Source organism: Epinephelus lanceolatus, chromosome 1, assembly GCF_041903045.1.
Source record: "Epinephelus lanceolatus isolate andai-2023 chromosome 1, ASM4190304v1, whole genome shotgun sequence".
Classification (NCBI taxonomy): Eukaryota; Metazoa; Chordata; class Actinopteri; order Perciformes; family Serranidae; genus Epinephelus; species Epinephelus lanceolatus.
In genome coordinates, this window is record NC_135734.1 from 50,988,996 (window position 1) to 51,014,951 (window position 25,956).

The 25,956-nt window shown below is 41.4% G+C and overlaps 1 protein-coding gene across 4 annotated transcripts in view; it reads right to left on the minus strand.

The window, feature by feature from the left end:
- pcbp4 (poly(rC) binding protein 4) overlaps positions 1-25,956 on the minus strand; it is a 250,479-nt gene that overhangs the window by 170,237 nt on the left and 54,286 nt on the right. For 3 of the 4 annotated variants that reach the window (XM_033625743.2, XM_033625744.2, XM_033625745.2), the window contains exon 2: positions 5,423-5,471. The gene's annotated coding sequence lies outside the window, so the exon portion shown is untranslated. The remainder of the gene's footprint in view (positions 1-5,422; positions 5,472-25,956) is intronic. The other variant, XM_078171951.1, reaches the window with a different exon arrangement.

The window sequence follows — 25,956 nt, forward strand, 5'->3', positions numbered from 1 at the left end:
AATGTTGGACTACCAGTTTGCTAATGCTTTATTAGCACTGCTTGGTCTAATGGACGAATAGAGGTGTCTGCTACACCCTATGTTTCTACTCCACCCCAGTGGTTCAAAGTCCACTAAGACTTGGTGGGACACTTTCCAGAGTGTGACTGTTGTTGATGAGGAGTGGAAGGAAAACTTTCACATGTCCAGAACATCACTCGTATGTTAAGTGACCTTACTCATCCTTAAATTGAACAGGAATCAGCGGGGATGAGATCTCCTGTAGGGGTGGGCGATATGGCCCTAAAATAAAATCACAATATTTCAGGGTACTTTTGTGATAAAAATATTCTTGACGATATGATAAATTAGTAAAAAAAAAAAAAAAAAAAAAAAAAGTATAATTAATTTAAGACGTAGAATTGTACCAAAATCAGTGATGTAGTTTTAGTTTGCTTCAAATATTCAGTAAAAGTTAAATAAAAATGATCTCTCATTTCTTTAGTTTGTGAACAATAACAGTAACTCAGAGTGAGATTCAGATGTGACAATGTTAATAGTTCAACTAAATCAAATTTACCACTAATTACACATTTTAAACAAATGTTCCCTGGGATCTATATATATATAACTCATGTCTAAACATCAGGCTGTAACCTGTGACAGGCTGTTATGATACATTCACATATATGGAGTTTTTTTCACGTAGGTTTCCATCACCAAAGGTTTGTGACAGAATCAGAGAGGAGAGGGAGAGACGCTGTGCTGCTGCCAGAGGAGCCGCTGAATGAGTTCTGTTGTTCCCATTGATCAGTGAGACACAGAAACACTGGACAACACAGTCCAGGTTGAAAAACATCTGAAACTACCCTTTAATCTAAAGCCAGTTCTGACCTTACCCCTCAAACCAAGTCTCAACAGCCGTGTATAGACATGATGAACACTCAGTCTCAAGGGCAGAGGGATTCAACTGGTCCTCACACAGACAGGAGTATAACTGCACACACACTACAGGGTGAGATTGCACCACTTGTGTGCTGACAGAGGTGTTTGACTAAAGAGAACACGGCAGAGAACAGTCTGAACAGAATAAAAACACATTATGAATGATTTAACGTCAGTGTTGTCTTCGTGCTGGGCGTTTCTCAGGGCTAAATGTTTCAACAACACGGGAGTCATATGAGACTGTTGGAGAAAGTTGGCCGCAGCTTCGCTGTAGGCGTGTTGAGCTGAGCTGAAGTGGAGTTCACTCAATTTAAAGTTTGTCTGAGAAACTCGCCTGACACAGTGAAGTTGAAGCCAAACACTTTGAGGCGATTCAACAGAGTGGACGTTTTGTACTCGTGGCAGAGCGACGATCTGCACATCAAGTTTATCAAAGTGTAATTCAGTGAAGATGGCGTTACCCCGAAACCTTCTGCTGAGAGTTTAAATATTAATCCAGTGTTAGGGGGGCGTAAATAATGATAATAAATATGTGAAAGTATGAGTTTACATTAGTGTCCTCATGATTTCTTATAGCTGCTCTGTTGTTTTATGAGTGAAGTTGCGTCATCAAATATGTCCGTGTGTCCTGAGGACGAGTTCATTGGTTGTTATTCAAGTCTCATGCAAACAAATCCACAAGACGTCACATCTGAATGTGTTGAATGAAGAGCTCTGACTCACTGTTGTCTTCTGCAGCTTTCTTCTCCACAGGGTCACAATTACTCAGGTATGGAAGATTATTAGTGCCAGGCATTTAGAGAAAATGAGAGGAGAGGAGGAGTTTTATTTTTGTTTGTTTGTTTTTAATGGCATTTCAAGAATAAAGTCTAATCTTCAGTATCACTGGCAGGCATTAGACAAAAATTTGAGCAAAGGTGGAAGATTTATTTGTTTATTTATTTGCATTACTAGAATAAGGTCTTAGTCTAAACCTTTAATATTAGTGCCAAGCATAAACAAAATATTAGGGGAGTAAGATTTTTTCTGTATTTCTTTTATTTACTTATGTTTGCATCACCAGAATAAATTCAAAATGTCAGTACTAGTGCCAAGCATAAGAGAAAATACAGTGGTGGAAAAAAGTTTTCGGACACCCTTAAAATTTTACACAATCTCAAATATTATCATGAAATATTTGTGGAAAAATCTTTTTTGTGTTTCAAAAGGTGTGGCTGCATTAGACAGATACAAACAAATACAAATTATATATTTTTGTTTATTGTTTACAAGAAAAACTAACAAAACTAAATTCTTGACAGTTTCAATATGTCAGTTCTCAACATTGTCGGTATCAAAGTCAACAAATAACAGAGAATGTGTTCAAAACTGAACAAAAAATAAATAAACCATCACATCATCAAATTAATATTTAGTAGTCCTGCCATTGGCACGTCGTAGAGCTCTAATCCTGGCTGGCATGTTCCCCATGAGCCTTTCACACTGTTGAGGGGTAATCTTGTCCCATTCTTCTTGAATTACTGCTTTTATTTCTTCTAAATTCTTTGGTTTATGCTTTGAAACAGACCTTTTGATAATCCACCACAGATTTTCAATGGGGCTCATGTCCGGGGATTGAGCTGGCCACTCTAAGACCTGGATACTGTGCTCCTGCAGCCAAGTTCTACTGGCCTTGGATGTGTGGCAAGGGGCATTATCTTGTTGAAACACCCCGTTTTTACCTCGACGGAACAGTGCACGCGCAGAAGGGAGCATGTGGGTTTCGGGAATGGTACAATACTTGGTAGAGTTCAATGTGCCATCACAGACAGTGAGATGACCAACACCAGCAGCACTCATGCATCCCCAAACCATGATACTGCCTCCACCATGCTTGACAGTAGGTACTGTACATGCTGGAGATAATGCTTCGCCTGGCCTTCTGCGTACCCTCACATTAGTAGGAGGGAGATAAAGCTGGAAACTGGACTCATCTGACCACAAAATCTTCTTCCAATTCCTGGCTGTCCAGTTCTTGTGTGCCTGGGCCCAACGACGCCGGACTAACCTCTGTCTCTCATTGATCAGGGGCTTCTTGATAGCCTTGTAGGACCTTAAGCCATGATCTAAAAGTCGGCCACGTACAGTGCGGGTGGAACACTGGACACCAGTTTGGTTTGACCACTGCTGCTGAAGCTCCTGTGATGTCATTCGGCGGTTTTGCCTGCACATGCGGATCAGGATGCGGTCATTTCTTGCTGAAGAAACCCTTGGACGCCCAGATCTTGGTTTGTCTTCCAAGCTGTTGGTTCGTCTGTATTTCTGCAGAGTGTATCCAACTGCTGAAGGACTGCATCTGCACTTCCTGGCTATCTGGCGGCAGCTGTACCCTTCCTGGCTGAGAATCTTTATCTTCAGGCGTGTTTCCTGCGTTAGGTTCCTTGTTTTAGCCATTTTTGTGTCTGAAGAACTTTCAAATGTGCTGGCTTTATGTAGACACGAAGCTTGGCAACAAAAATTGTGTCTTTTAATAAAAAGAACGACCTTCATCACTGGTACCAAAATGACCCAATACTCAAAATTTCTTATGTATTTTTATGGAACCAATCAATTTTAAGTTTTTAATGGCTTTTTTAGGATTTATTTAGTATTTTGGCTGTGACTGTACTAAAAGAAATTGCACTTGAAGACCTAAGAGTGATTCTTAATGCAATATTTCACAAATGCATGGAGTGTCCGAAAACATTTTTCCACCACTGTATATCTGAGGAGGAAGAATTTACTTTGTTTTATTTATTTATTAATGTGTTTCGGTCTTTATTTGCATTACCATACTTTCACCTTTAGGGTTAGGCATAAGAAAATAGGGGAGGAAGATTATTCCTGGTTTTGTTGGTTTGTTTTTGTCTATTTATTTGTTTTTGCATGACCAGAATAAAATGTCAGTACTGGAGTCAAGCTTAAGAGAAAATATATCTGAGGAGGAAGATTTCCTCTATCTTATTCATTTATTTATTTATTTGGTTTACCAAAATAAAGTCAAACTTTAAGTATTAGTGCCAGACATAAAAATGAATAAGTCACGTAAGAAAGATTTTTATTCATTTTAATTAATTTTTTTGTATCACTAGAATAAAGTCAAACTCTCAGTATTAGTGCCAGGCATAAAAAAATAAAATAAATCAAATAAATCAAATGACAATAAATCAAACACATGGCTGCTTCTACAGAATTCCTTATGTAGATGAATTGGTGAAATTATAGTTCAGAGTCAGCTTTGATAATGAGAAATTATTTCTCTTTTAGTGCATAAACACAGTTTGGTAAAAAGTATAAGGACTTTAAAGCAACTGTGTCAAAAACTGCGTCTGTTCAGAAGCAGAAACCATGCAACCTTTGAAGAGGAGTGCGTATACGTGCACACTGAAATAACTGATAATGTACAGATGTGTCGGTGGTTACAGCTGCAATATAGACAGGACGTGTTGCATCACAAGACACAATGTGATGGACCAGAGGAGGTGACTTTATTTACTCAGCATTTTAACTTTATTCTTTATTTTTTTACTTTTATTTTTTTCATGCCTGACACTAATAATTAAAGTTTGTCTTTATTCTCGTAATGCAAAACACACACACACACACACACACACACACACACACACATACACACACACACATATCCTCCTCTCATTTTTCCCTTATGCCTGGCCCTCATCTTCAGTACTCACATGATTGTTTATTTATCTCAGTTTCCACATATTAGGCAACGCTGAATTATTCATTTAGAGAAGCCTCTGTTTTTAAAACAACCATGATTTTTGTTAAAGATATTTTTGGGGCTTTTCTTTACCTTCATTAGATAGGACAGATATAGTGAGAAAGAGGGAGAAAGAGTGGTGATGGCAAGCAGCAAAGAGCTGTGGGTTGGAATCGAACCTGTGGCTGCTGTGGCAAGGACACAGCCTTTGTACATTGGACGCCTGCTCTACCAGGTGAGCTGGTCCCACACCCATGATTCTTACACAAGATTAATTAATAAATGTGTCCCACAAATCACTTGGTCTTATATTTGTTATTAATCATCTCTGACACACAATGAGGACACAACAAGAGTCAGTGTGTGTCTATCTCTGGTGGTACAGAGTTAAACCAGTGCAGTAACCAGACTGGTCTGATGGAGAGCTTTGGACACAGTGAAGCAGAGTTAAGTGACGACTTCTCTCCGCCTGCTGTGTTTTCACTGCTGTTTGCTTTTCCTCCACGGGTGACTGACAGGCAGGGCTGGCTGGTTCAGGGTTAACAAGCTTTCTTGACCTGAGCGTAGTCTCGCAGGCATAACTTAACCCTTGGCCGCATGTGTTGTCACTAACACGCATCATCAATCTAATGGCTATGTTCTTCATTAGGGTACAGAGGCTGTGACCATGTGTGGGGTGGAGGTTAGGTAATACCAGCCTGAGAGGCAGAGCGGCTCCACTCACTACAACACACCCAACAATTAGAACATGTTACTCACCAACCTGATGGATCAGATCTGTGGACGTGGCGACATCACTCGAACAGTCCTGCAGGGAAGAGAGCGGTCAGATGATCACACTTAAATATCAGTATGAACCGATTCATTTGGAAACAATACGAAAGTGGGCAAACGTTATAATCATCCATTATTAATATAAAACTAAGCTTCATGTAAGTATGGTAGGTCAAATTAAATTGATGCTTCAGTTCAAACAATATGCCGCTGTTTTCTCTCTTTGCGTAAAATGTTATTATAACCAAGAGGAATGATAAATTAAACTGCATGCATGAGCTGATGAGAGCTGTGTAGTGAAATAAACTGAATTTCCTTTAAATAAACATTTTGCCAGAAAGCAAATAAGTGTATTTCCTAAAATGTCAGAGAGTTAGATGAGAAAATCAGAACCACCCGCAGTGTTTTCTCTATAATTGTACAGGCCTATTCATGTTTTGTTTTTCTATGTTAAATATAACAGCGAATTTCCATTCATTCAGAAATCATGGTAGAAAAGAGACAGGTGATGTTAAGATTACTTGGACTGATGACACCTTGTTACGTTACGTGTAATAAAAGCAACTTCCACACTAGAATCACCACCCTGTGGTTGTATGACTCCGCCCACCAGTCCACCCTGTGGTTGTATGACTCCGCCCACCAGTCCACCCTGTGGTTGTATGACTCCGCCCACCAGTCCAGTGTCTCTGACAGTCTCCATCCATGTCAGTGAAAACATGGATGCTTCACACACAGAAGATCTATACAATCAGCACAGTTTCAAGATTAGAGTCACCAATTCAGTATCTGACCAAATGTCTCCCCTTCTGTTCCTGAGATATGACGTTAAAACATGATGATGTCACAGTCAAGCTGACCTTTGACCTTTTGACCTTCATTAATTTATCCTGTTAGACATTTGTGTCAAATTTTGCCATAATTAGCATATGAATTCTGGAGTTATGGCCATAACTGAGGTCACACTGACCTTTGACCTTCAACCACAAAATCATAATCAGTTTATTCTTTGATCCAAGTGGACGTTTGTGTCAAATTCAAAGTAATTCACTTAAGGTGTTCTTGAGATATTGTGTTTACAAGAATGAGACAGATGCAAGGTCACTTTGACCTTGAGCTCTGACCACCGAAATCCAATCAGTTCACTGATGAGTCCAAGTGAACGTTTGTGCCAAATTTGAAGAAATTTATTCTTGAGATATCCCGTTCACAAGAACGTGACAGATGGGGTTACACAGACTTGCCCTTTGACACTTGACCACAAAAATCTAATCAGTTAATTCTTCGGTCAAAGTGGATGTTTGTACCAAATTTTAAGAGATTCCCTCAAGCTGTTCTTGAAATATCCTGCCTGAAACTGACTGCTGGTTGTAGCGTCATATTCAACAGACACATATGAGAGTTGTATTATTCTTCTCATAAACGTAACTCCCTGCCAGAATGTGCATAAGTGTATTTCTTGAAATATTTAACAACTGCTTTAAGCATCATCTGGCTCTGTGACATCTCTGCTGTTGGACTGTTCGATGAGGAACCATGTGGAGTGTGTGACTGTCAGCAGACGGTGAAATAATGACGATGACAGACTTAATAACACCAACAGGAAACTGAGAGTCTGGTTGGAGCGTTAGGCTGTTAGCTGCTCTCCACAAGCCTTTGATTTATCTGGAGCAGAGCAAACATTAGGTCGACTTTAGAAGCAGTTTGCTCCACTCAAAGCTTCACACATCTCCAGCACATCAAACGTTTCAACTGATAACTCCCATATATTTTGCCTCCAGAAACAGAGTCTGAGTGTGAAGGAAGGTTGGGATGTGGTAACAGTGGGAGTGTGTGAGGGTGTGTGAGGGTGTGAATGTGTGAGTACGGTCAGACTCTCCTGGCATGACAGACGGCACTACTGTTTGGAAGCAGAGTGTTTTTATACTCTGACTAAAGATGGAGCACAAACATGTATAATGTGTGCACTATATCTTAGCATTCATTATCTGTTTAGTTCATTTGTTCAGGTTTTGTAAAAATTAAAACTCCCTTTAAATTAATGAGTCAATCGCATTAAAATTCTGTGATGAAATTGACATGTAGCTGTGCAATTTATGATTTTTCCTATGAGATAATTTTTGGCAGGGATTTATTCTTCCATCCGGTGTCACTCCCAATCCTGTTAAACACCAATGCCCTTGCCTTCAGATACCAACGCACACAAGCAGCCTTTAGCAGCTGTATGAGACACACTGGGTGGCATCAGCTTTTGATGCTACGGGCAAATACTGTATTATGAAGAGTGAGAAAGTCCGCTGGTGGGAGGAGAGGTAGATGGGTCAAAAAAAAAAAAAAAAAAAAAACAAACCTTAGAAATTTCACCCGGGAGACCGCTGTCCTGTTAGCCTGGAAATCCAGACCCAAATCTAGAAAGAGCAAATTCAAATTGTGCTCTTGCGAGAACTCTGGATTTCCAGGGTACTGTCCTTAATACTAATGTTTTGCGCTAGTATGTTTCGAAAATTATGCGAGTGACGTATGTCACATGACGTTACATTAAGATGTTTTTTTCTGAACCAAACCATCTTCTTTTGTTGCCTAAACCTCAGAATTTCTACAGGTCATCTCTTGTAGCCTTGAAACACAGAGCTGTCTACACAGATCACATTGACGTATGCACTGCTACTGTACGATTCTTAGCTGGCATTAGTTCGGCAACATTTCTGAACCCGACAATACTGTAACACACTGCAGCACGTATGTCGTCCTTTACTCAGGATGCTACGATGTCGACAGGTTTCACTCCACACACACATCAATATCAGCATTTTAAAGTCCACAGTGTTGAATCTAAAAGTGAAATAAGAAAGCAGCAGTAGCTGTAAAAGAATGTGAAGCAAAGTAAGATGAAAACGTTAAACTTCACAGACTTCTGGATGTAACAGGGCTGAAATTAATTATAATTTTAATAGAATAATCTGCAGATTATTTGCCTGAACAATTTGAAAAGTTCCTGTTTAAATTACCTAAAGTCTAAGACAACACTTTCTGATGTCTTGTTTTGTTAAGGCCAAAGCACACCAGCAATAAATGCTGTGCGTCAAAAAATATGCCCCTATTATTTTCAATGTACAAACCCACACTGGCAGCAGCTTAGTCTGGCCACCAGACAATCAGAGATCTCCGCCTTCTGATAGTCTGGGGACACTCCTTTCTAAAGTGTGTTTAACACACCGGCGAAAACAGCCGGCAACAAAGCAACGCCTCTTGCATTTTTGAAAAGGACACGCCTTCTCGGAAATGTGCGCTCCCCCTTTTCTCGTCCGCAAGGAAACAAACACACAGAGCTTGAAAATGGATGCCGAGAGATTTAACTCCGTTTTATCAAACATGTGCTCATCCGTAAAGAAAATATTTTTTTCCAGCGGATGTCTTAGTTACAACATGATTGAGCTAACTGGAGTAGTTTCATGTCGTATCCGACAACGGGAGGCTTTTAACAGATGACGTCCCCATGTTAGCTTTGCTGCTGCTGTTAGCTGTCCCTGTCAGCTGCAGCCACTGATGCTTTCTAGACATCGTGATTTCCCAAAACTGAATAAATACCACACATAGCAACACAAAACTGCTTTGCTAGCTCAATCATGTTGTAACTAAGATATCCGCTGGAAAAGATTTTTTTTTTTTTTCACGGACCATTTAATGAGTTATTACCTATTACAGACACCGCTAACGGCTAACAGGGCTAACAGCTAACGGTTAGCCCAGCTAAACGTGCACACAGAAATAGTAATGTTTGTTCAATCATTGTTTATAGACTTTACGAACATCGGATTAGTCTAAACGGTGATACAGTGATGTGAAAAATGTGATATATAGGCGATATACATAGCTAAAAGCTCTGCTGGGTTTCTACCTGGAAGTATTTGTAAACAACAAGGCGATTCCCTCTAACGTTATAGTCCGGCCGGACGGATGAGTCATGGCCTTGTAAACGATTACGTTTGTTTCTTTTAGTTGGCGAGAATGTGTCGCCGCAAACGCGACAAACATCCACTAACTTTGACAGGGTTTTCTGCGAGCACGACTGAGCCATTTTGTACCGCTACACGTGTTTCTAGTGGGACTATGTTTACAAGCACAAGAGTTCAGCGAGCCACCGAAGGACCGCCCTGCAGATTTACTATTGGTTCTGCAACGTAGGGAGTTTTTTAAACTCTTAAATTGTATCCGCCCATCTAAACACAAAATCAGCGAGAAAGTCATCAGTCTTTAGTTAAGCAAAGCGTCTAAAGACTGACTTGTGAGTCTAGCAGCGGCTAGACCCGCCAACCCACAGCACTTCAAGCCACTGTTATACTTCCAGCCTCGCTGACCTCGAAATAAAAGCATTTTCCCCACTCGCTCTCTGCTCGTACAGACTCCTGTAGCAGCTCACTCTGCTCCTACAGCAGCTCGACTCCTCACCATTCATGTATAAAGAGAATTCTGTTTCTGTCGCTGCGTTTTGAACATGACAAAGAAAGGATGAGGAGAGACTCGTTGTTGAGGTCGAGAAAAATCCCGAGCTGAACGACCCATAATCCCGTCATTAATAAGACAATGGCAAAAAAGATACTTCCTGGTGAGTCACAGCTCTAGAGATCAGCTCTTCAGGTGACAAATCAAGTTTAATCAGGGGCTGTCTACACATGATTTTAAGCTAACGCAGAGATGGAGGAAGTACAGATCTTTCAGTAGTAACTTTGCGTGGTTGTCTTTTAACAAGCAGCAGCATGACATGTCCAGTGTGTGCGAGGGGTGGCACGTAACGCAAGTCACATGACACTGCGGCGGCAACCGTGTGTTTTCAGCTTCACAGTCCAACAACTAAACACATTCTGTTTACAAAGATAAATAACAAAGACAAGCAGTAGTCCATTAGAATTGTGCTATTTAACTTAACAAATAAACTTGTCTTAAAGCATTACTGATGATCAGAACAGTAGCTGAATGATTTTCTGTTAATCGATGAATCAACTAACCCCACTACTCGGCTCTAGACTATGATGCTAATAGTAAAACCAGCTGTAACAGTAAAAGGATTTCAGAACATTCATACATTAGTACACACAAGTAGTTTGTCCTGTCATGACTATGAAGCCCCTTTCCATCCTCAAGCCAAGAAAAATTCAAATTTCCACAGTTCTCTTTGGTCAAACTTGTACCCGACATACAATCACAACTCTGTTCATTTTACACGTGCAATTTCCTTTGTCATTCTCCACGCTGCAAATACTCATAAACACAAACAAATTGCTTTCCAGCTCCACAGAAAGCCCAAAGACAAACTCCAGGGAGTAATTACCCGAATGGAATTGATGTCTGTCCGACACTGTGCGTGTGCGCCTCAATGTGTGTGTGTCCAAATGTGTGTGTGAGTGCGGTGCGTCAGCTGTAAGCAGCCTAAGGCGTGGCGCGTGTCTGATGTTGGAGAGGACACTCAGCTGTTTCTCACACGGACAACTGCAGGGACGGAGAGAGAGATGACGAGACTAAAAGACGACAGCGGTGAATTCACAAAGTACTCTGGAATTCCAGGACTTCGCTCAATGGCTGCTATGTGCATGATCCACCACTCACTGCACAGTGTGTGTGTGTGTGTGTGTGTGCGCGTGTGTGCGTGTGTGTGTGTGTGTGTGTGTGTTCATACAGGGCTGCAGTGAACTCTTGCTAAACTCACCGCTGCCCTTTTTCAGACATTTGACTCGTGTTAGTGGAGTTGAGTGTGCACGTGTGTCAGTGTGTAACCTGTGTAGATGTGTGTGTGTGTGTGTACATGTGTGCCCTATGCCCTTTTCCAGATGTCTGAGTTTAAGTGTGTGTGTGTGTGCCTTCCCTCAGAGCTATAATGAGGTCTTGGGGGATTGCAGGCCTTCTGTCTGCCTCTCTGACCAACATCACACACACACTATCAGGATCCTGACCCTTAACACACACACACACACACACACACACACACACACACACACCTGCTGGTAATGCACTCCTACGATCCAGTGTCAAAGAGCAGGGCTCCATTAGAGGAGAATGGAGAGTCTAATTAGGTAGCGAGTTCTGAAAAGCTTAATGTTCACTTTACTGTAATCTGAGAGCAAACGACAGGATGGAGTGAAGGAGACGGAGAGATGGAGAGACAGAGGGCACCACCCACTTTGCCTCCAGCTGATGTCTGTTTAAATTCTAACATCCTAGATTTTTCCTCCATCATCCCAGATTTGTGTGCATCCTCACGTAAGCTGAGAAAATGAATGAGTCTGGGGACTGAACCTCAATATTTTTCCAACACAGACTGAAATGTGTTCCCATAAAAAAAAGTATCAAAAAAACATTAATAAAATATAAGAAAAATAAGAAAAATAACTCAAATTGTCTGGTCAGATTTGGAGTCTTGTTTCTGTTTCTTTGATCACACAGATCCTGATTTAATCAAACATTTGCCATTTATTTATGTGCAGCAGCTTTCTTTGAAACATCATTTAACATTTAGGAGCTTTGATGTCATTCTTCCTAAATGATCAAACAGGTTTGGGATAAATTTTTACTAAAACTCTGGCGTCTGATGAGCACTAGCATCAAAAAAATATGTAGAGGTCCAGTGTGCAGGACTTCATGGCTTTGAGCTGTGAGGAGGTAAAACTTCTCCCGTGAAGGGGCGTGTAGGAGAATTACAGTGGCCAACATTTAAATGTGAATGGCCCTATTTTGAGCCAGTGTTTGGGTTGTCTGTTCTTGGCTACAGTAGAAACATGGCAGACTTCATGGGAGTGGACCCACTCTGTATGTAGATACAAACGGCTCATTCTCAGGTAAGAAAAACAAAATGATTCTTATTGTCAGGTGATTCTAAATTAATGAAAACACAGTTATTAATGTCATTTATCATTTCTGCCTTCAGATGGGCCTGAATCCTACACACTGGGACTGTTCGTGTGGTTGTACAGTTAGTCAAGTCTGTAAATGTTCAAGGTCTGTCGGAGATCTCACACTGTGTCCTAACTGAAAGCAACACGAGCGACCTTCCATCCATCCATCCATCCATCCATCCATCCATCTTCATCCAGTTATCCGGGGCTGGGTCTCGGAGGCAGCAGGCCAAGCAAAGCACCCCAGACACCCCTCTCCCCAGTGTTGATTTCCAGCTCCTCCTGGGGGACCTCGAGGTGTTCCCAGACCAGATGAGATATGTAATCCCTCCAGTGTACTCTGGGTCTGCCCCGGGGCCTCCTACCAGTAGGACGTGCCCAGAACACCTCTTAGAGGAGGCGCCCAGGAGGATCCTGATCAGATGTTGAACCACCTCAACTGACTCCTTTCAACGTGAAGGAGCAGCGGCTCTACTCTGAGCTCCCTCCGGATGTTCGGGCTCCTCCCCCTATCTCTAAGGCTGAGCCCAGACACCCTACAGAGGAAACTCATTTCAGCTGCTTGTATCTGCGATCTCATTATTTCAGTCACTACCCAGAGCTCATGACCACAGGTGAGGCTCCTCGATGGAGGGGTTTGCCTGTCTCTGTGATCCTGGTGTTGTCCGGGGCTAACAGCCCCTGGTAGGGTCTCCCAAGGCAAAGTAGTCCCAGGGGAGGGGCCAGACTATGAGCGATTGTAGAAGGCCTTGATGACTTGGCATACTCGGACTTTGAGTACCTCGACTGGTATGCGGACACCGGAGACCTGGGGAAGCGCTCGCCAGCAAGTGTCTGGTGGCTGGGCCTTGGGCCATAGGGCGCAGTCGGGCTTACCCTGATTAATTAACATGGAGCCCCCGCCCTGTGAGCCCACCACCCACAGGGACAGGAATCAGGGTCAGGTGCATTGTGTGTCAGGCAGCAGGCAGGGATAGGTCCCTGAGCATGCTGATCCCCAGCGCCGCAGGCATCGCAAGCGAGCATCAGCGACTAATTCAGCTTGATTGCACTGTTTTCTATTAGACCGTCTGAACTGCTTGCAAGCAACGCAGTGCGATGCGGGCTGCCGTTTTGCACAAAATTTTTGTCGGACACGCTGTTTCTATCTTATTCCTGTCGCTTGCATTGAAAATGTTGCAATGGACGAGGGACGGCTGATTCATGAGGCTGTAATGCAGAGTTATCTGTATGATTCCTCCTCATTTCACAACAAAAACCTAAATAAGTTGGCATCTGGCTGGATGGAGATCACCAGGGAGCTGAATGTTCCTTGTAAGATTTTTGTGTGGGATGCTCAACAGAGCTTGCTAGCAAGCTTATTTGTTTTCAAAGTGGAGATGGTGTTCAGATATAGTATGGTTGCTACAACAACATCCTTCAATTACCCACAACAGTATTGTTGTGTATATGAATAATAGGGAAGTATCCGTACTAAACCATCTTTTCAGTGGTTATTCTGAGACCACAGCTGAGAGGTCAGCGGTTTCTTTACATGACATGACGGAGTTCAATATTTAATGGATCCAGTGTGGTCAGAGAGCTCCCAATGTAACACAGACGCTCACTTGCTGTCAGGAAACGAAGATTCAATAAATGGACTTTTTATCACCTTCAGGTCTCACAGCTTCTGTTGAGTTTCTGCTGAGAATATATTTCAGAGAATGTTTTCTACCTACTTTACAGTTGGTGTTTTCAGCTGTTTTCTACAATCCTGTTGCCATTTTTAAGTGGCGGTCCCAGCGGTGGAATAAAACCTGTTTCCCCCCTGAAAACTGCATGGAGCTGAAAAACATCCTCAAACAAGGAAAAGTGAATAAATAAAAACATTTTCTAGGCCACAGAAGTGGATCCACTAACTTATACAATGTCATGGAGAGGTTATAGAATTTAAAACAAGGATGATATTCAGACAGGTAACACTCCAACACTTTTCATAGTTTGGATCCAGAGGTTGTCATCTCTAGATTATACATGGCTAAACATTTAACACAAGACCAAACAGTGTATGGATCCTCTGCCATATCAAATAAACTATGTCATTACTTTATAATGAAGGTCAGTATAAAAAACACATGATGCCACTGCCAGCAAAGCAAACTTCAGTTCATTCGTATTTGGGGAAATGTTTCAGCTCCTTCTTGGTCTGTCTCAGGAAATAATAACTTTATTTACACGGCACTTTCAAGGTTAATGAAGCAGAAAAAATGAACAATCTCAGTAATCAGCTTCAGTAAGAGGAAGATTTGTGCTGCTGACACCAATAACACCCGCAAGAGCTGACTCAGAAAACAGATTTGGCTCCCAGCAAACAAATTAACAATGCTACCGCTGCGTAATGAGAGAAATAATAAGCTGTCAGTTAAATACGTGCTCACACTGAATGAGTTCTCAACTGAGTTTGATAAGATTAATGTGCATGAACAGTTTGCTGATCACTGACAAGGGCAGGCTGATGAAGGCTTAAAGACTTCACAGGTAGATTTTATTGTTATTAAATACTCATCACGGAGAAAGCCTTGAAATAATGAAGTACATTGTAAAACAGCATTTAAGAACAAGTGAGGCCACTTCTGTACTTCCAAAGAAGGACACCAAGTCAGACCAGAAGGCCTATATGTGTCCAGGGCTGCTATAAATGTCTGCTTTATCTGCATCTCAAAATGCCATGATATCTGTCCGAGCCAAAGACCACTGACAGAGTGCACTGACATCGAGAGCGTCCCGGCTGTTCTCTTATTTTGTACGAGTTAATACAAAACTCCAAACCAACTATTTCCACTCGTAACACCAGTGCTCCCTACTGAAAAGTTTAGGAGCAGCAGCACAAAATTTAGGAGCACCACTTCAATTGACATGCAACACAACAAATTCATATTTTTTCCATCTTAACTACTGATAATTGTTTTGGTAATAAATAGAACATTTACATAAATAACTACATGCTGATTTACGTTAGAGGAAAAAGTCACAAACTCTTACCTACTTAGCTCTGAAGTTGGCTGGTGTTTGCTTCTGAACGTTAACACCTCAAGTAGTTATCAGTTATCACTTTTATGCTGATGACACACAACTATATACCTCTGTTTCCCCAGAATTATTTTTCAAAACAAATGAAAAGAAAACAGGAATTCCACTTATACATCCAAAGGCAAAAAGGCAGAGACTAAAGGCAGCCAGTCCAAACAGATTTAAATTCAAGTTACAAATCTGGGAGTGACTTTAGACTCTGATCTTAATTTTATTGGTCATTTTAACAAGGTCGCAAAACCACTGCCAAAATTCAACCATTTTTAACACAGAGCGATGCTGAAATGCTGACACATGCTTTTATTACAAGCCCTGTAGATAACTGCAACTCTCCTCTTACTGGTCTCCCTAAATCTCATCCAAGCTCACCGTCACTCACATCTCTGTTGTCAGACTGGCTGCCACTAAAGCCAGAGAAAACACAGGCAGAGCAGAGCGAAGTCAGAGGAAGCACCCAGAGTATACACTGCCTCTCTGAGAGTGTGGTGCTCTGAATAACCAAATGCTATATTCCAACAAAGCTCCAAATTTACAAACTGTCCAGGTTGTGCCACAGTGTGCTTTGCTGTTCAGAGTAACTATTTAAAAATGCACCTGTAGTGACGTTGCGCATGAGACAACACACTCCCTACTGGTGTTTCACAGGATATACGATAATGACTTTAAATAACACAAAACAAAACTTGCAAGTCGACGGGTGCCCCCACTTTTAAGATTTAGTCCAGCCGTCTCCAAAAATAGTTGTTAAACGTGACTAAATAGTCACAGTCTGGAGCATTAGCAATAGTTTTATAAATGCAGGTTACATTTGTGTTAAAAGCACGATACTTTTCAGGAAACAAACTTTAAAAGGTAGGAACTCATATTAAAGGTTTTTTAAGAAAACAAATATCAGAAAGATATTTACACAAGCAGATAAACTAACATTCCATGACTCCTGAAAGCTGCTACAAAGCTGAACCAAACCATGTTGTGTTCTGATTAGCAGTGATATCAACACTTCATTAATGTGTCTTCTAACAGACCAAACTATCTGCTGTTTCAGTGTGTGCTACATTCTCTAGCTCGACTGGGCCACAGTTCACATGGTGATGGAAGATGAAACCTGACAGCTGCAGATAAAACTTTTCGGTTTGTCAACATTCGATTTCATCACTTTCTCTTCAGTGTCAAAAACTTTGCTGTAGTTTCTGTATTTTTAGAGCGGATTTTTGTGAGCACAGATGTCTGCTGTGTCAAACCTCAGTGTGACATGAAACCATCCAATTACAGCTCTGCTAGCATAAAACACTCAACTGTTTCTGCTTCCAGCGGTACAAGCCACGGATACTTGTACCGCTTACAGTAAGGTCGGACACCACAGGACAGGAAACAGCAGGGAGGAGGAGGAGGGCGTGCTTCAGCTTCAGCTGCAGCTTGTCAGTGTAATCAATGCACATCACCAAGAAACCAGAAGCTACAGGGCCGAGTGACATCAGCAGCCTCGAAAGACGGTAATGACTGGAGAGCAAGGCACTGTGTTGTTCTGTTTCCTGATGCACCACCTCCACCAGCAGCTCACACACTCACAGTGGACGGTGGTGTTTCTTATCCGTGTGCCTACAGACGTGGTTGGTTAGTGATATCGACCAACTGCAGCACAAACATTAAAAACCAATCAGCTGCAATTTAGAGAAGAGTAGAGAGGCAGAGGATGGAGCAGCAAATTACAGATGCAATACTAAAATACATGAGGTGTTTAAATACAATCAGAGACAAGTACACACACATTAACACACACAGAGTGACACACACACACACACACACACACACACACACACACACACACACAGTCAGCCTTATAAAAATCAGTAAGTGCTGAGACGGTCAGAGATGAAATGGACGGGAATCTGCATGTGTGTGTGTGTGTGTGTGTGTGTTTGAGGCAGCTGGTCTCGCTGGACTCTTCCCTTGAGCAGCTTAAAAAGAGACAGTGTGTTTGTGTTGCTTGTACTTCTACCTTTGTGAGGACCAGGTTCAGCTGCAGACAGCGAGGACATTTTTGTCGGTCCTCCCTTTTTATCAAAGTGCTCTTTAACCCTTCTGTTTCACTGACACTGGTTTTACTTCCTCATTATTTGGGGTCGCACAGACCTCAGTGCTGTATGCATACTAATAATTATAGTAATATCAACCTTTTGTTTTCCTCTAAATATTTCTTCGGACCTGTTTAAAACTAAATGTGTAGAAAAGTACTGAAGAGGAAACTCTTTCCACACCAACTTTTTTTTTTAAGAAGTATGTGTACAGTTGCATTTTGTCCGTTTATCGTAGCTGAGCAAAATGTACATGGTATGATAACTATCAGTTTTCATATAAGGATATACCTGAAGACTGTTATACCACTGGAACCCTATAGTGATGTTATATTTGGGGTCATTTAAACTCCAGCGAGGTCAGACTTCCTGTTTCACCTCATATAATCAAACTGTTGTTAAACTCCAGTAACAGAAATACAAACAGACTTATTAATGATTTGGGAGAGCTGCGTTTAAACTACTACTCAACAACAATCACAAAAATAGAGCAGATTACATACAAAATATCACGCTGAGTAAAAACAACTTTAAGTATTAGGACTGGGAGATATGATGTGTTGAAATGTGTTCCACCCAGCCACCATCAGCCCAACAACCGGTGACTGACATAAATTTGCAGAGGTGTGTGTTGGCATGCTTCGTGCATCTTAAAGAACAAGTGGCTAAATGAGATTAGAGAGCGTCATCACGCTGAACACGACTTTACAGCCTCATTGTGGTGCTGACATTTGTCATGCAGCCATAGTGTAGTTAGTTAATGGCCGAACGTTAGCTTTTTACTTCTAGCGATTGCATTTACATTTCAAAAACTATAAAAGTGGTGTTCATTTGTGAAGACTATCTTGCTGAACAAAATGTTTAAGTACCATAAACGGTCCTATTTCTGCAATAATCCAAAATCCAACTGAAGAATCATGTGGGTTTTTTGACGAAGGAACCAGGGCGACGCTAACTTCTGCGTCAGCCTACAGAGAAATGTCATCCCTGCAGCACTCCATTAAATTAGCTAAATAAAATGATAAAATCCCCCCAAAATACAACCAGTAATGTACTCAGGGAATCACTGATAACCAATTTATTAGGCCAATCACCCAACCCTATTAAGTGCGTCATACAGAGCTTTTAAAAACAGGTCTGAGGTCTCCAGGACTCCAAACAGAACATTAGGGTTGTAAGTTATAACTTGGTTTTAAGGATCAGGGTGGTGTTGATAAGATTAGAATTAAGCACTGGGGTATGCATTAAGACAATGAGGGTCCCCACAAGTACAATAATTACTGTCACGACGTGTGTGGCCTCTCTCACACACACACACATACTGGTTTGGCTCTGGGGAGAATAGCAGCGGCTTCATCAGTCAGCCTGTCAGCATCTGAAACTGACTGCAGCTCTATTCAAACTAATTTTACTGCCACATCATCTGCTCTGAATAACACACCTGACAACTGTTACTACGACAGTGTAGCTGAAGGAGACGGTGTTGGTCCATACACTCAAAGATAAGTGAGATTTAGTGATTTCATACTGGAAATCTGAATCAGAAATATCGCTCACAAATGACTTTGCTTCTGTATCTGTGATGCTGTTTGGAACGACCCCGACCATCGAGTCCATCCAGCTCACACTTGACTTTAATCCCAGAGTCAAACCCCGTCGTTTCCTCTCTGACGATCTGACACACCGGCAGCAGTTTGTTACGCTGAGTGGCGTCTCACTTGCTATCACAACGAAATCTCCCTAATTATCCACTCCACTTCTGCCTGGCTAATAACGGATCATTGTCTCGGCCACTTTCTGTTTGTTTCCAGCTTGTTTCTCATCTAAGTTAATGATGTTATTTCGAGGTCAGCAGCACGTTTCAGCCTCCAGAAGGAAACAGCAGATTGTCTTTGCTCAGATCGATAGCTCTGAAAGCCTCCCTCTCTTTTTCGCCCTCATTCTTTGTCTCTCTGTGTTTCTCCTCTATTTTTCTCTCTCACACGTTCGTCTCTCTGTCTTCTGCAGCTCATACTCAATGATCTCATGCTAAATAAAAGGTAAGCCAACACCCACCTTCAGTCAGTATCACGAAGACAAATAAAAACCAGTGTCATTACAAAAAGCAAAGACTATTTTCTCCTGATTTGATTATTTTCATACTCAGACTTCTTTTAGTTTCCCTCTCTCCGTTCTGTCTTTCCCTCTCGGCCCTCATCATCATCCTCATCCTTCATCCAATTTGCCATCTTATCTGCTCTGCTTGGCTTTGTTCTCCTGTGTGTTTACATGCATAGAGATAAACTGATTAGAGTGGATTCACAGATAAAGGTAATCAAGATCCTTCACATCATAATCCCATAAAAAAGTAAAAAAAAAAGATCCTGATGCAACAACTGTTAATAGCAGAGATGTAACATGAAAAAGAAATATTTCTTAAAAAGGCAAAACACTGAATCTGGTTCACTGTCTGCAGTTACGCTCATTAGCTGGATCATAAACATGCTGACTTAAAGCTCGACTGATCTACATGTTATATATCAAACAATCAATTAAATCAATATATCTAATGATGATGAATAATGTGAAATAGGTCGCTCATAGTGACAAATCATCACCCTGTTCTGTGGTTCCCCTCAGCCCTACACAGCTGTTATGATTTGTATGGTTCAGTGTCACCACTCTCATCAAACTCACAGCAGACTAGTTTGGAATGATGTTTGAGTGCTGCTTGGGCAGAGATTTTGTGGTGTCATGTCACTGCATCTCACCGGTGAAGGGGTTAAAATTAGAACGTTCACCCAGGTGTTGTGTTTCTGTCAATGCCGATCAGAGGCGGAGCCAATAAATACCTGTGGCTACTGCAGAGTCATTTAACCAGGGCATGAATGCCAATTGTAACCCTTCCCATTACATTAAAAAGCCGGTGAGAACATGTCAGAGCATCTGGAGGAAACCCACGCTGACACGGGGAGAACATGCAGTCTCCACACAGAGGGGCTCCCCACCCTGTGTTCAAACCAGGAACCCTCTTGCTGTGAGGCGACAATGCTAACCACTGCACCCCTACACCGCCTGTACACAACCTGTTCAGCACAGGATGAAAAAGCTGAAGTACTGATAAAAGCAAAATGTGACCACGTGCAAAGAAAACAGACGAAGCTGAAAATAATAAAAGCTAATGGCTGTAATTGGCTGCAGCTTTGAAGCTGTGGTGGAGAGGACGACACTGAACAAACTATGTTCATTAATGGACCACCATCTCTACCATCTGCTGGACAGACAGCCAAGTTCTTTCTCTGACTGGTTCAGCTTCACCGTCACAAGGACATGAGGGAGATCAAATGTTATTTACTGGCAAATTCATGTGTTTTTTGGGGTGACAAATTTTTACCAGACGTCCTGTTTCTATTTCTTCCTGTCACTCACCTCAAAGCAGCGCAATGGACGATGAACGGCTGATTCATGAAGTTGAAATGAGGAATTCTCTTCACAAAACCTCTGAATTTTAATACAAAAAAACAAAGCAGCTGGCTGAAGGGAGATCACTACAGGGACGAAAGCTTATAATGAGCAAACTGACCATCACTAATAACCTACTTGCTGTTCAACCCATCCTCACTGTGACCTCGTCACATGTCCACGTTTGGTCATGGACTTTCCACGTCCACATATGGCGTCCAAGGTACCCTGGGTGTGTTGGTTGTTGACGTTCTGGGACGCCGTGTCAACTTCAGCCTGTTACATGCATTGTCTGTTTTCAAAATACACTTCTGTTTTCACAGGAAATGTACAGTTTGCATACAGTCTCTTTCAAAATAAAAGCACTACGTCAGTACAACACTGCAAATAGACGTTTTTTTCTTCCTTCTACAACAAACACACGTGGTTGGGTTTAGGAAACAAGAACAGGGTTTTGCTTTACAATCACATGGGAAGCGAACACCGACCTCCCAGGTCATAGTCGGTGGCTGCTGGACCCGCCCACCCTACCTGGACTTTTGCCCCCTTAAATTTCATTTGTGTCCAGCCGTGTTTCCCCCTGACGCCACCATGTGTCGTTCGCTTTTCATGCCAACGTGAAAGGACAACTATTGCCGTCGGTGTGAGACACCAGAAGTCACTGCCCAAGTGGCGGTATCGATGACTTGGGAGTGAGACCAGTAAATGTCCCAATATAAAACCTGTTTTCTGTTTTAAAAAGTAACATTACAAATGTAGGAAGACCGTAAGTAGGCCACTCACCCATGTTTTAGGTAGTTACGTCTCCACTCTGATCTCAAACAGACAGCTGATAGGTAACCTGCATTGTTGCAATGTGCATATTTAATGGATTCACCGTGGACAGAGAGCTCCAATGTTACGTGTCGCGCAATAGTCAGAGGCTTGTTTGCTGTTGGGATACGGTGTCATCAAGTTTCATTAATGAGCGGCTGCTGAGTCAAGTGTAACAGCTGTTGGTCAAACTCTTTATATCAAACCGGTTTGAAAATATTCACACCGGCCCAACGTTATTATTAACGTTATTACTAAGACTATCAACTTGTGACAATATGTTAGAGTCTGTCATTTTCAGGTCAGGTGTTCTCAACAAATCAGTGACGCAGCTTTCGATATGTGTGCATGCCAGGAATAATGTGAAGCATTTTCAGGCATCACAGCTCTGTTACTCTGAGTCTGACCCTCATGTGAGTAACACAGTTATGATGTTTACAGAAGCAGCTGATATCATCAGAGTAACACTTTAATCAAGTATCCTAAGTCATTTCTTCCTTTCACACTTTCAGCTCTTTATATTCTCCCTCCTCCGTGTGTGTGTGTGTGTGTGTGTGTGTTTATAATATACTGTAAATAAATCAGCGGGTCACCTTCCTCTTATTGCGCTGATGGCCGTTTCATCTGCACTGAGAGTTTTGTGCTTCAGCTGTGGAAGCTTTTAGTGTGGCCACTTCAACCAAGTGACTGGAGACATTTTATTTTTATATCATGGTGTGCACATCACACATCCCATCTTCTTCCTCTCACCCCTCCCCGTTCATCCATCTCACTCGTTCAGTCACTTCTTGTTTCTCTGTCTGCCTGAGTCTTACTCACTCGTCTTGTTATATCGTTTTTACTTCCTCTTTGTCACCAGACTTGTTTTAAGGCTTTAATGTTTCACGTCCTGCATCTCGTTCCTCTTTTCTCTCCTTATTTTGCTTTAATAGGTCTGAGTGAGTTCTCATGTTTTCAGATTTGATCAATGAGGGTCTTGGTGTTTTCTTCTTGACGCACATGACCGCTCAGCCTGCAGCCAACACAACAACCCATCAGTTCACAAACCAGCTGAGATCACATGATGGCTCTGTTCATACATTAGAGGCTCGTTACGTCCTCAGATGAAATATTATTTTCAGGGCATGAAATTAAGCCCACTCTGGCTGGAGGCTGTGGTTTTGGGAGCCCGGTGAGTGAGATCTGGAGACAGATTCTTGATGCCGTGCATGAATTTCCACTAACGTTTAGTTCAGGTGTCAAGGAGAGTTCAGTAAGGCTCAGCTGGTTCTCTCTTTTTTATTCTCTTTTCAATTTCTACTTTCAGACCCAAGAAGCGAACAGCGTCACAGAGACCTTCAGGGACGACTGATCTGTCAGGTGAAGGTCTTCATCACTGTGAACAGCTCAACATGAACTCTTATATTCTGACAGAAGCTCCTGTCTCCAGTCTGTATCTCCTTTTAGGAGTGTATTAAGTCAGTGCAGATAGTGGGTGTGATTAGAGCCCAATAAATATATGCTGATATCTGCCTATAACAGATATATAATTATCAGCTATATGTCATCTGATATGAAAGTTTATTTTTTAACAGAACATAATGCAAAAAAAAGATGCTTGACGTAATTTGTAATTATTAAATTCCCAGCAAATTTTACTGCTTTTAGGGCACTGATGTCATTTGTGACGATAAAGTCTACTGTTACACTGAAACATATCCTGCCTCCTCAACATATGTTTGACTTCATATCAATCTTTATCAACATACATGTCAGAATTTTTTAGTCCCCAATCAAGGTATCTGCATCAGCAACAAATACCAGTATCAGTCATGCTCTAGTTGTGATTACAACACACTGGGTGTCTGCGTGTGTTCAACATGTTTAAGGAGCCTTGCGGACATGAGGAGATGAGAAACTTTACATCACATAGATGTGGAAAGTATATATCAACTCCTACATGTGGAATCTGGGAGCCACCACTTCAGATTTTATCATGTACTTCTGACATAAATTGTTAAACATCAAGGCAAATATTTTAGGACTCTACTTCTGTCTTTTTTCACAGTCAAGCTGTCATTTGATAGATTTTAAAAATCACAGCTTCAAAAAGTCTAAACTCATCATGTTAACAGTCAAAATATTTTACAAAAAAAAAAAAAAGTGAGGAAAGAAGGAAAAATTTCAAAATAAAAGCTGGGCCATAAAATAGGAAGCAAAACTAATAAATAAACTTTCTCTGATTTTGATATATATTTTTTTCACGAAAGAGCATGTATGCAAACCACCAGAGGATCCATGATATTACCTTACCAGATTTTTTATTACCAGATTTTACCATACTTTGGTCACGATTAATATTATTGCCATTTTAAATATGTTGTGAAATGCAGAGTGTTGCAATAAAATTTACTGTGATATATTGAGATTTATTACCTTTTTTTAAAAAAAAACTTTGTCAACATCTGTTTGATCCAATTAGATAACCCTCTCAGTTTGTTCATCTCACTTCAGCCATTTTTTTGCAGCAAAAAAAAAAAAAAATATATATATATATATTCTAGTAGGCTACCTTAAGTTTAATTTGTATTTGTCGAATTAATGTCTTATATAATAAAAAAACCAACAACAACAAAAAAACAAAACAACTGTGCAATGTGTGATGATATTGCCACAAAAAACACCGTGATATTATGCTGTATTGATATTGTCCCCCACCCCTATGGGCCAGGGACTGGTACTAATAAAAGTCACATTTCCGCGTCAGCCACCGTCATTAAAGCCCTCCCCAACAAGCAGCGTGAGAAAAACACTGATCTGCTGCGTGAAACTGTTTTAGTCAGTGGGTTTACTGGTTTTAATCAGCTGGTGTGTTTGTTTCTGAGAGGAAGAGACCTCTGTGGATAATTCAGCTCCTGAACAATGAACACTGAAGGAATTCTAACCAGGGGAAGTTTCAGCTGGTTGTAATCTACAATCTTCACCACTATATGCCACTAAATCTCCTTAATCTTTCACAATGAACCTTTAATGCTAAAAAAAATCAAAATTAGTCACAATGCTGTCACTTCACTTTGTAATGTGGTGACGGCAGCCTGAGAGGCAGCTCCATCCTCTGAACAGCAGAGTGACAGCGAGGACGAGCTCCACTCTTCCTCCCAGCACAGATTACATTTTATGATCAGTAGCAACACACACACACACACACTCACACACACACACACACATACACACACTCATTTGGAAATTACATGTCACATCTAATCACTCAGACTGAGGTGAGGTGATGATGACAGTGTAATGGCTGGTTTGAGTAATACAGTTTAATGAGCACTTAAACATGTCCTTCAATTAGACAACTGCAACCGCAAATCTATCCATTGTTAGTTTAAATCACATCCTGCTTCACTGCTTGTGTGTGTGTGTGTGTGTGTGTGTGTGTGTGTGTGTGTTTTGTGGCAGGCTTAAAGGAGAGATTCAACATTTTTCATGTTAAACAGTAGTCAGTGGTTCAAACAGGTTGAGCTTGTAATCATTCCTCCTGTTCACACTGACTAAAATGGCAACACCTCGCAGGTTACAGCTTTTTATAAAGTTACAGAACGGAGCGCTGACAGTAGTTGCCTGTTTCAACTCGTCTCGTTGCAAGTCTGACCAGAACTGAGCAGAACATGCTGACATCCTTGCTGCCTTCTTCCAGTGGAAGTTTTCCTGAACACTGTTTCTGTGCTGAGCTGCAGTTGACACAAAGAGGTAATTTCCCACTAAAAAGACTGTAAACACTGGTTTGTGTCTGTCAGGCTGCTGAAGCCTCATATTAAATCAGATAAACTCTGGAAAATATTTTCACACAGAATAAGGACTGTAGATTTTTTTCACTTAAGCTGCTGTCAGCTGTATCATTGCCTAGAGTTGGTTCGTGTTCTCACGGCAGCATTTACAAGAGGACCAGATCAAATGCCTTGTGTGAGAAAGCTGCTCTTGATTGGTCAGAATTTCCATGTGGGAAAAATCCAGGAAGTAAAGCAAACGTTGAAGAAGAGTACACTTGCAAGATAAATGTGACACTTTCTAATGTCACAATGGAGGGACAACTACGCAGGTTGATTTTAGCGCTGCTCATCGTGGACTATATTGCTGTCATTGTTCATTTTAGTCAAAGCATACAGTTTGAAAACGAGGCGCGGCTCCAACTAGAAAACAATGTTTTGATGCATTGGATGTGCTGAATGTGCATATTAAGGCAGTACAGGAG